The sequence below is a fragment of the Acanthochromis polyacanthus genome, chromosome 3, assembly GCF_021347895.1.
Source record: "Acanthochromis polyacanthus isolate Apoly-LR-REF ecotype Palm Island chromosome 3, KAUST_Apoly_ChrSc, whole genome shotgun sequence".
Lineage (NCBI taxonomy): Eukaryota > Metazoa > Chordata > Actinopteri > Pomacentridae > Acanthochromis > Acanthochromis polyacanthus.
The window spans coordinates 515489-528028 of NC_067115.1; positions in this window are offsets into that span (position 1 = coordinate 515489).

A 12540-nucleotide genomic window follows, 5' to 3' on the forward strand; every position below is an offset into this window, starting at 1 on the left:
ACAAAAACTGACAATAATGATACATTCTGGGAAATAAAACTGCTAACACTCAAAGAAACATTAACAAATGCACATTATTAAAGGAAAAAACAAAGAAAACTTAAGGATTTGTGAAGGTTTACCTAACTGTACCTTTACAAATCCTGAAGTTTTCTTCCTTTCCTACAGAGACAAACAACAGAATGATTAGAGGTTGACTGGCTTTATTTTCTGCCTCATCCTTGCTTACAGTCTCAGTGTTTGGCCAATATATTCTGCCCTCATACTGTCCTCACTTCCCACCAGTATTTGAAGGTGAAATGCAGCTCAGATGAAGTGTGTGCTGGACTCCACACATCACTGGTGGATGAATGTGAGCTCTGACCAGTGGATGAAGCACCAGGAGCAGAGGAACCTGTGATGTCACAGGAGGCCCAGTAGTGAACATCTGCAGGGTGCATGTACATGCAACTCAAGTTCTGTGTTCGGTGTGAATCAGTGAACACATTTCAACGACTGATGGATGTAAAGCAGAATTCACTGGTGGATAGGGTTAAAGCGTCTTGAGACAATTTGACCTGTAATTGGTGTTCTATAAATAAAACTGAACTTAAATTGTATGTATCCTGTCATGTTGGAGGAATTCTGACATATATGTTGGAAAACACATTTTCTTTGTCCATTAATCTGTTGATTGTTTTCTCCACTAATTCATTTCTTGTTTTGGTTTATTAAATGTCAAACCCAAATATATTCAGTTTACTGTGATAAAAACCAAAAAGATTTACATTCATGATGCAGGAATCAGACAGTTTTTCACTTTTTATCTTAGTTTAGTCACAAAGATCGTTGATAATGTGTGAATTGTTGCAGCTTGTTAAAGGAGTTTTATTGGTGACGTATAACCAATCAGATCACTCCAGAAGACAGAGCGACCACAGATAGATAAAGGTTCAGAGCCAAAGTAGCAGCATTTTAAATGGATTTATTACCGGAAATCAGTAAAAACTAAAATACTGATAATCAGTAAATCAGTCAGCCCACAATTACTACAATTCTACAATGGATGTCTCTTTCCTTTGACTGGTTATTTGTACAATATACAATGTATATGATGGCATTTTTTCATCCCAAAGGCTATACTATGATGTTTTCTCAGACACATACCATGACACTCTGTTTGTTCTGGCCCTGGGCCGCTGCTCTCCTCCTCTGTTTTCTGGATTGTTCTCAGCTTCATGCCTTCGTCCACCCGGCCTCCGTTGACTCGTCCCGCCTGCCGTCTCTGGAGCTGAAGCTGGATTGGATCAGACAAAAGTACCGTCCAATCATGATGCCAGCTGCCTCTCAAAAGGCTCCTTCATCTGGCAGCACTTCTTCTGAGGGGAAGCTGAGCTTCAGCAGAACTTTGGAGATGTGTTCCAGTGTTGGTGGATGTGTGGGGAGATAGAGGGGGACCTTTGAAAACAGGAACCCATTGGTAATTTTAGATTAGGGTGCTGCTTCGGTGTGTTTTGGGGTTTTAAGAGGTGAACATGAAAAGTTTTTTTTTGTATTGACGATATTTAACTTTGTTCCTGGTTGGAATGTCCATCAATGTCAATGTGAGGTTCACTTTTAGTTCTGTTGATTTACTTTAATGTTTCTAACACCCATTTGTTTTCAAATGTCGGTAATAAAATGGCCAAAAACGTCATAGTTTATTATGTCGTCCAAAATGTGACAAAAATGTCATAGTTTAGTATGTCGTTAAAAAAAAATAGGACAAAAACGCCATAGGTTAGTATGTCGTCCAAAATGTGACAAAAATGTCATAGTTTAGTATGTCGTCGAAAACAGGACCAAAACGTCATAGTTTAGTATGTCGTCCAAAATGTGGACAAAAACGTCATAGTTTAGTATGTCGTCCAAAACAGGACCAAAACGTCATAGGGTAGTATGTCGTCCAAAATGTGGACAAAAACGTCATAGTTTAGTATGTCGTCCAAAACAGGACCAAAACGTCATAGTTTAGTATGTCGTCCAAAATGTGACAAAAACGTCATAGTTTCGTATGTCGTCCAAAATGTGACAAAAATGTCATAGTTTAGCATGTCGTCCAAAATGTGACAATAACGTCATAGTTTAGTATGTCGTCCAAAATGTGGACAAAAACGTCATAGTTTAGTATGTCGTCCAAAATGTGGACAAAAACGTCATAGTTTCGTATGTCGTCCAAAATGTGACAATAACGTCATAGTTTAGTATGTCGTAAAAAAAAAAATAGGACAAAAACGCCATAGGTAAGTATGTCGTCCAAAATGTGGAAAAAAACGTCATAGTTTAGTATGTCGTCCAAAATGTGGACAAAAACGTCATAGTTTAGTATGTCGTCCAAAATGTGGACAAAAATGTCATAGTTTAGTATGTCGTCCAAAATGTGGACAAAAACGTCATAGTTTAGTATGTCGTAAAAAAATGAGACAATAACGTCATAGTTTAGTATGTCGTCCAAAATAGGACAAAAATGTCATAGTTTAGTATGTCGTCCAAAATGTGGACAAAAACGTCATAGTTTAGTATGTCGTAAAAAAAATAGGACAAAAACGCCATGGGTAAGTATGTCGTCCAAAATGTGGACAAAAATGTCATAGTTTAGTATGTCGAAAAAAAAATAGGACAAAAACGTCATAGTTTAGTATGTCGTCCAAAACAGGACCAAAACGTCATAGGGTAGTATGTCGTCCAAAATGTGGACAAAAACGTCATAGTTTAGTATGTCGTCCAAAACAGGACCAAAACGTCATAGTTTAGTATGTCGTCCAAAATGTGACAAAAACGTCATAGTTTCGTATGTCGTCCAAAATGTGACAAAAATGTCATAGTTTAGTATGTCGTCCAAAATGTGGACAAAAACGTCATAGTTTAGTATGTCGTCCAAAATGTGGACAAAAACGTCATAGTTTCGTATGTCGTCCAAAATGTGACAATAACGTCATAGTTTAGTATGTCGTAAAAAAAAATAGGACAAAAACGCCATAGGTAAGTATGTCGTCCAAAATGTGGAAAAAAACGTCATAGTTTAGTATGTCGTCCAAAATGTGGACAAAAACGTCATAGTTTAGTATGTCGTCCAAAATGTGGACAAAAATGTCATAGTTTAGTATGTCGTCCAAAATGTGGACAAAAACGTCATAGTTTAGTATGTCGTAAAAAAATGAGACAATAACGTCATAGTTTAGTATGTCGTCCAAAATAGGACAAAAATGTCATAGTTTAGTATGTCGAAAAAAAATAGGACAAAAACGCCATAGGTTAGTATGTCGGCCAAAATGTGGACAAAAACGTCATAGTTTAGTATGTCGTCCAAAATAGGACAAAAACGTCATAGTTTCGTATGTCGTCCAAAATGTGGAAAAAAACGTCATAGTTTAGTATGTCGTCCAAAATGTGACAATAACGTCATAGTTTAGTATGTCGTAAAAAAAAATAGGACAAAAACGCCATAGGTTAGTATGTCGTCCAAAATGTGGACAAAAACGTCATAGTTTAGTATGTCGTCCAAAATGTGGACAAAAACGTCATAGTTTAGTATGTCGTCCAAAACAGGACCAAAACGTCATAGTTTAGTATGTCGTCCAAAATGTGACAATAACGTCATAGTTTAGTATGTCGTCCAAAATGTGACAAAAATGTCATAGTTTAGTATGTCGTCCAAAACAGGAACAAAACGTCATAGTTTAGTATGTCGACCAAAATGTGACAAAAACATCATAGTTTAGTATGTCGTAAAAAAATACGACAAAAACGCCATAGGTTAGTATGTCGTCCAAAATGTGACAAAAATGTAATAGTTTAGTATGTCGTCCAAAATATGACAAAAACGTCATAGTTTAGTATGTCGTCCAAAATGTGACAATAACGTCATAGTTTAGTATGTCGTAAAAAAAAATAGGACAAAAACGCCATAGGTTAGTATGTCGTCCAAAATGTGGACAAAAACGTCATAGTTTAGTATGTCGTCCAAAATGTGACAATAACGTCATAGTTTAGTATGTCGTAAAAAAAAATAGGACAAAAACGCCATAGTTTAGTATGTCGTCCAAAATGTGGACAAAAACGTCATAGTTTAGTATGTCGTCCAAAATAGGACAAAAACGTCATAGTTTCGTATGTCGTCCAAAATGTGGAAAAAAACGTCATAGTTTAGTATGTCGTCCAAAATGTGGACAAAAACGTCATAGTTTAGTATGTCGTAAAAAAATAAGACAATAACGTCATAGTTTAGTATGTCGTCCAAAATAGGACAAAAATGTCATAGTTTAGTATGTCGAAAAAAAAATAGGACAAAAATGTCATAGGTTAGTATGTCGTCCAAAATGTGACAAAAACGTCATAGTTTAGTATGTCGAAAAAAAAATAGGACAAAAATGTCATAGGTTAGTATGTCGTCCAAAATGTGACAAAAACGTCATAGTTTAGTATGTCGAAAAAAAAATAGGACAAAAATGTCATAGGTTAGTATGTCGTCCAAAATGTGACAAAAACGTCATAGTTTAGTATGTCGTCCAAAATGTGACAAAAACGTCATAGTTTAGTATGTCGTCCAAAATAGGACAAAAACGTCATAGTTTAGTATGTCGACCAAAATGTGACAAAAATGTCATAGTTTAGTATGTCGTAAAAAAATAGGACAAAAACGCCATAGGTTAGTATGTCGGCCAAAATGTGGACAATAATGTCATAGTTTAGTATGTCGTCCAAAATGTGGACAAAAACGTCATAGTTTAGTATGTCGTCCAAAATGTGACAAAAACGTCATTGTTTAGTATGTCGTAAAAAAAATAGGACAAAAATGTCATAGGTCAGTATGTCGTCCAAAATGTGACAAAAACGTCATTGTTTAGTATGTCGTCCAAAATGTGACAATAACGTCATAGTTTAGTATGTCGTCCAAAATGTGACAAAAATGTCATAGTTTAGTATGTCGTCCAAAACAGGACCAAAACGTCATAGTTTAGTATGTCGACCAAAATGTGACAAAAACATCATAGTTTAGTATGTCGTAAAAAAATACGACAAAAACGCCATAGGTTAGTATGTCGTCCAAAATGTGACAAAAATGTCATAGTTTAGTATGTCGTCCAAAATATGACAAAAACGTCATAGTTTAGTATGTCGTCCAAAATGTGACAAAAATGTCATAGTTTAGTATGTCGTCCAAAATGTGGACAAAAACATCATAGTTTAGTATGTCGTCCAAAATGTGGACAAAAACATCACAGTTTAGTATGTCGTAAAAAAATAAGACAATAACGTCATAGTTTAGTATGTCGTCCAAAATAGGACAAAAATGTCATAGTTTAGTATGTCGACCAAAATGTGACAAAAATGTCATAGTTTAGTATGTCGTAAAAAAATAGGACAAAAACGTCATAGTTTAGTATGTCGTCCAAAATGTGGACAAAAATGTCATAGTTTAGTATGTCGTCCAAAATGTGGACAAAAACGTCACAGTTTAGTATGTCGTAGAAAAAATAGGACAAAAATGTCAAAGGTTAGTATGTCGTCCAAAATGTGGACAAAAACGTCATAGTTTAGTATGTCGTAAAAAAAATAGGACAAAAATGTCAAAGGTTAGTATGTCGTCCAAAATGTGACAAAAACGTCATAGTTTAGTATGTCGACCAAAATGTGACAAAAATGTCATAGGTTAGTATGTCGTCCAAAATGTGGACAAAAACGTCATAGTTTCGTATGTCGTCCAAAATGTGACAATAACGTCATAGTTTAGTATGTCGTAAAAAAAATAGGACAAAAACGCCATAGGTTAGTATGTCGTCCAAAATGTGGACAAAAACGTCATAGTTTAGTATGTCGTCCAAAATGTGGACAAAAACGTCATAGTTTAGTATGTCGTCCAAAATGTGGACAAAAACGTCATAGTTTAGTATGTCGTCCAAAATGTGACAAAAATGCCATAGTTTAGTATGTCGTCCAAAATAGGACAAAAACGTCATAGTTTCGTATGTCGTCCAAAATGTGGAAAAAAACGTCATAGTTTAGTATGTCGTCCAAAATGTGGACAAAAACGTCATAGTTTAGTATGTCGTCCAAAATGTGGACAAAAATGTCATAGGTTAGTATGTCGTCCAAAATGTGACAAAAACGTCATAGTTTAGTATGTCGACCAAAATGTGACAAAAATGTCATAGTTTAGTATGTCGTAAAAAAATAGGACAAAAACGCCATAGGTTAGTATGTCGGCCAAAATGTGGACAATAATGTCATAGTTTAGTATGTCGTCCAAAATGTGAAAAAAACGTCATAGTTTAGAATGTCGTCCAAAATGTGACAAAAATGTCATAGCTTAGTATGTCATCCAAAATGTGACAAAAATGTCATAGTTTAGTATGTCGTAAAAAAATAGGACAAAAACGCCATATGTTAGTATGTCGGCCAAAATGTGGACAATAATGTCATAGTTTAGTATGTCGTCCAAAATGTGGACAAAAACGTCATAGTTTAGTATGTCGTAAAAAAAATAGGACAAAAATGTCATAGGTTAGTATGTCGTCCAAAATGTGACAAAAACGTCATTGTTTAGTATGTCGTCCAAAATGTGGACAATAATGTCATAGTTTAGTATGTCGTCCAAAATGTGAAAAAAACGTCATAGTTTAGAATGTCGTCCAAAATGTGACAAAAATGTCATAGCTTAGTATGTCGTCCAAAATGTGACAAAAATGTCATAGTTTAGTATGTCGTCCAAAATGTGACAATAACGTCATAGTTTAGTATGTCGTAAAAAAAATAGGACAAAAACGCCATAGGTTAGTATGTCGTCCAAAATGTGGACAAAAACGTCATAGTTTAGTATGTCGTAAAAAAATAGGACAAAAATGTCATAGGTTAGTATGTCGTCCAAAACAGGACAAAAACGTCATAGTTTAGTATGTCGTCCAAAATAGGACAAAAATGTCATAGTTTAGTATGTCGGCCAAAATGTGGACAATAATGTCATAGTTTAGTATGTCGTCCAAAATGTGGACAAAAACGTCATAGTTTAGTATGTCGTAAAAAAAATAGGACAAAAATGTCATAGGTTAGTATGTCGTCCAAAATGTGACAAAAACGTCATTGTTTAGTATGTCGTCCAAAATGTGACAAAAACGCCATAGGTTAGTATGTCGGCCAAAATGTGGACAATAATGTCATAGTTTAGTATGTCGTCCAAAATGTGAAAAAAACGTCATAGTTTAGAATGTCGTCCAAAATGTGACAAAAATGTCATAGCTTAGTATGTCGTCCAAAATGTGACAAAAATGTCATAGTTTAGTATGTCGTCCAAAATGTGACAATAACGTCATAGTTTAGTATGTCGTAAAAAAAATAGGACAAAAACGCCATAGGTTAGTATGTCGTCCAAAATGTGGACAAAAACGTCATAGTTTAGTATGTCGTAAAAAAATAGGACAAAAATGTCATAGGTTAGTATGTCGTCCAAAACAGGACAAAAACGTCATAGTTTAGTATGTCGTCCAAAATAGGACAAAAACGTCATAGTTTAGTATGTCGACCAAAATGTGACAAAAATGTCATAGTTTAGTATGTCGTAAAAAAATAGGACAAAAACGCCATAGGTTAGTATGTCGGCCAAAATGTGGACAATAATGTCATAGTTTAGTATGTCGTCCAAAATGTGGACAAAAACGTCATAGTTTAGTATGTCGTCCAAAATAGGACAAAAACGTCATAGTTTCGTATGTCGTCCAAAATGTGGAAAAAAACGTCATAGTTTAGTATGTTGTCCAAAATGTGACAATAACGTCATAGTTTAGTATGTCGTCCAAAATGTGACAAAAATGTCATAGTTTAGTATGTCGTCCAAAACAGGACCAAAACGTCATAGTTTAGTATGTCGACCAAAATGTGACAAAAACATCATAGTTTAGTATGTCGTAAAAAAATACGACAAAAACGCCATAGGTTAGTATGTCGTCCAAAATGTGACAAAAATGTCATAGTTTAGTATGTCGTCCAAAATATGACAAAAACGTCATAGTTTAGTATGTCATCCAAAATGTGACAAAAATGTCATAGTTTAGTATGTCGTCCAAAATGTGGACAAAAACATCATAGTTTAGTATGTCGTCCAAAATGTGGACAAAAACATCACAGTTTAGTATGTCGTAAAAAAAATAAGACAATAACATCATAGTTTAGTATGTCGTCCAAAATAGGACAAAAATGTCATAGTTTAGTATGTCGACCAAAATGTGACAAAAATGTCATAGTTTGGTATGTTGTAAAAAAATAGGACAAAAACGCCATAGGTTAGTATGTCGTCCAAAATGTGGACAAAAACGTCATAGTTTAGTATGTCGTCCAAAATGTGGACAAAAACGTCACAGTTTAGTATGTCGTAAAAAAAAATAGGACAAAAACGCCATAGGTAAGTATGTCATCCAAAATGTGACAAAAACGCCATAGTTTAGTATGTCGTAAAAAAAATAGGACAAAAACGCCATAGGTTAGTATGTCGTCCAAAATGTGACAAAAACGTCATAGTTTAGTATGTCGTCCAAAACAGGACAAAAACGTCATAGTTTAGTATGTCGACCAAAATGTGACAAAAATGTCATAGTTTAGTATGTCGTAAAAAAATAGGACAAAAACGCCATAGGTTAGTATGTCGTCCAAAATGTGGACAAAAATGTCATAGTTTAGTATGTCGTCCAAAATGTGGACAAAAACGTCATAGTTTAGTATGTCGTCCAAAATGTGGACAAAAACGTCATAGTTTAGTATGTCGTCCAAAATGTGACAAAAATGCCATAGTTTAGTATGTCGTAAAAAAATAGGACAAAAACGTCATAGTTTCGTATGTCGTCCAAAATGTGGACAAAAACGTCATAGTTTAGTATGTCGTCCAAAATGTGGACAAAAACGTCATAGTTTAGTATGTCGTCCAAAATGTGGACAAAAATGTCATAGGTAAGTATGTCGTCCAAAATGTGGACAAAAACGTCATAGTTTAGTATGTCGAAAAAAAATAGGACAAAAACGTCATAGTTTAGTATGTCGTCCAAAATGTGGACAAAAATGTCATAGGTAAGTATGTCATCCAAAATGTGGACAAAAACGTCATAGTTTAGTATGTCGTCCAAAATGTGGACAAAAACGTCTTAGGTTAGTATGTCGTCCAAAATGTGACAAAAACGTCATAGTTTAGTATGTCGTCCAAAATGTGACAAAAACGACATAGTTTAGTATGTCGACCAAAATGTGACAAAAATGTCATAGTTTAGTATGTCGTAAAAAAATAGCACAAAAATGCCATAGGTTAGTATGTCGGCCAAAATGTGGACAATAATGTCATAGTTTAGTATGTCGTCCAAAATGTGAAAAAAACGTCATAGTTTAGAATGTCGTCCAAAATGTGACAAAAATGTCATAGCTTAGTATGTCGTCCAAAATATGACAAAAATGTCATAGTTTAGTATGTCGTCCAAAATGTGACAATAACGTCATAGTTTAGTATGTCGTAAAAAAAATAGGACAAAAACGCCATAGGTTAGTATGTCGTCCAAAATGTGGACAAAAACGTCATAGTTTAGTATGTCGTAAAAAAAATAGGACAAAAATGTCATAGGTTAGTATGTCGTCCAAAATGTGACAAAAACGTCATAGTTTAGTATGTCGTCCAAAATATGACAAACGTCATAGTTTAGTACGTCGTCCAAAATAGGACAAAAACGTCATAGTTTCGTATGTCGTCCAAAATTTGGAAAAAAACGTCATAGTTTAGTATGTCGTCCAAAATGTGACAAAAATGTCATAGTTTAGTATGTCGTCCAAAATATGACAAACATGTCATAGTTTAGTATGTCGTCCAAAATGTGACAAAAACGTCATATTTTAGTATGTCGTCCAAAATGTGACAAAAATGTCATAGTTTAGTATGTCGTCCAAAATATGAGAAACATGTCATAGTTTAGTATGTCGTCCAAAATGTGACAAAAACGTCAATGTTTAGTATGTCGACCAAAATGTGACAAAAATGTCATAGTTTAGTATGTCGTCCAAAATGTGGACAATAACATCATAGTTTAGTATGTCGTCCAAAATAGGACAAAAATGTCATAGTTTAGAATGTCGTCCAAAATGTGGACAAAGATGTCATAGTTTAGTATGTCGTCCAAAATAGGACAAAAATGTTATAGTTTAGTAGGTCGTCCAAAATAGGACAAAAATGTCATAGTTTAGTATGTCGACCAAAATGTGACAAAAATATCATAGTTTAGTATGTCGTCCAAAACAGGACAAAAACGTCATAGTTTAGTATGTCGACCAAAATGTGACAAAAATGTCATAGTTTAGTATGTCGTCCAAAATAGGACAAAAATGTCATAGTTTAGTATGTCGTCCAAAATGTGGACAAAGATGTCATAGTTTAGTATGTCGTCCAAAATGTGACAATAACGTCATAGTTTAGTATGTCGTCCAAAATAGGACAAAAATGTTATAGTTTAGTATGTCGACCAAAATGTGACAAAAATATCATAGTTTAGTATGTCGTCCAAAATGTGACAAAAATGTCATAGTTTAGTATGTCGACCAAAATGTGACAAAAATGTCATAGTTTAGTATGTCGTAAAAAAATAGGACAAAAACGCCATAGGTTAGTATGTCGTCCAAAATGTGGACAAAAAGGTCATAGTTTAGTATGTCGGCCAAAATGTGACAATAACGTCATAGTTTAGTATGTTGTCCAAAATAGGACAAAAATGTCATAGTTTAGTTTGTCGTAAAAAAATAGGACAACAACGCCATAGGTTAGTATGTCGTCCAAAATAGGACAAAAACGTCATAGTTTCGTATGTCGTCCAAAATAGGACAAAAATATCATAGTTTAGTATGTTCTCCAAAATGTGAAAAAAACGTCATAGTTTAGAATGTCGTCCAAAATGTGGACAATAATGTCATAGTTTAGTATGTCGACCAAAATGTGACAAAAACGTCATAGTTTAGAATGTCGTCCAAAATGTGGACGAAAACATAGTTTAGTATGTCGTCCAAAATATGACAAAAACGTCATAGTTTAGTATGTCGTCCAAAATGTGACAAAAATATCATAATTTAGTATGTCGACCAAAATGTGACAAAAATATCATAGTTTAGTATGTCGTAAAAAAATAGGACAACAACGCCATAGGTTAGTATGTCGTCCGAAATGTGACAATAACGTCATAGTTTAGTATGTCGTCCAAAATGTGACAATAACGTCATAGTTTAGTATGTCGTCCAAAACGTGACAAAAACGTCATATTTTAGTATGTCGTCCAAAATGTGACAAAAACGTCATAGTTTAGTATGTCGTCCAAAATGTGACAAAAACGTCATAGTTTAGTATGTCGTCCAAAACGTGACAAAAACGTCATAGTTTAGAATGTCGTCCAAAATGTGACAATAACGTCATAGTTTAGTATGTCGTAAAAAAAAGGACAAAAACGCCATAGGTTAGTATGTCAACTACAAGTCAACAGGGACGGTAGGCCAACTCCAAAGCTCAATCTAACTAAGTGTCGAGCGAATGGAAAAGCTCGCTCTTTTTGTGAAGCTCACTATGTCAGAAACGAGTGGCTAACGGGAAGTGCCAAGCTTAACCGGCTTTTCTGCTGTCCATGTCTCCTATTTGACCGGTCTACCGGCTCCCTGAACAACCCCTGGAGCACTTAACTTTTTTTTTCACTGAAATGAATGAGAAGTCGGTAGAATAAAGGTACTGTAACAGTAGGCTGATTTGTTTACATGAAAATAACAGTTCAAACACCAAATCTAATTTGTTGTTCACACTGGCTTCCTCGATAATTTTGGTCACGGGCCGCCACTGGAAGAGATATGGTTCTCCTTACCCAATCTTATTTTCAACAAAGTTGGAGGCATTGAATTTCTTTTAGTATGTGATTTTGAAAAATCCAAACTACCCATGAAACTTTCTAAATTTCACCAGCAGGTTTTACTACAATGGAAAATGATGTTCAAACATAACTTCAGCCCCCATAATGTCCCACTGTGAAACAATAGAGCAATACTGAGTGGGAGGAGCTCTATTTTCATGGTAAAACATCATCTCATGGATGGGACTGGAGAAATACTGGTAATGGAAGATTTTAATGCAAAATATAACACTAATTGCTCCACTGACATCTACAAGAAAGTCACACAAAATATCCCAAAAGTCCTCCTTCATTCTATAAAGAACATGTTAAACATACCAACTTCTAATCTACACAAAATTAAAATCATGAAAAATGTAACAATAAATTTTTAAGGCAGTACTTAGTTAACACTTCACACCCATGCACAGCCAAAAGCACACTTACTCTCAAAGATTATGATAAATCTAAAATATCAGCTATTCATACCAAATACCTCAAATTCCCAGTTCCTCCCAAATGTAAAGAAATACATTTTAAGACCATCAACAATATTTATCCCTCAAATGAATTCATCAACAAAAGATTTAAATTAGCCATAGATAACTGTTATATTTGCAAAACGAATGTAGAAACGACA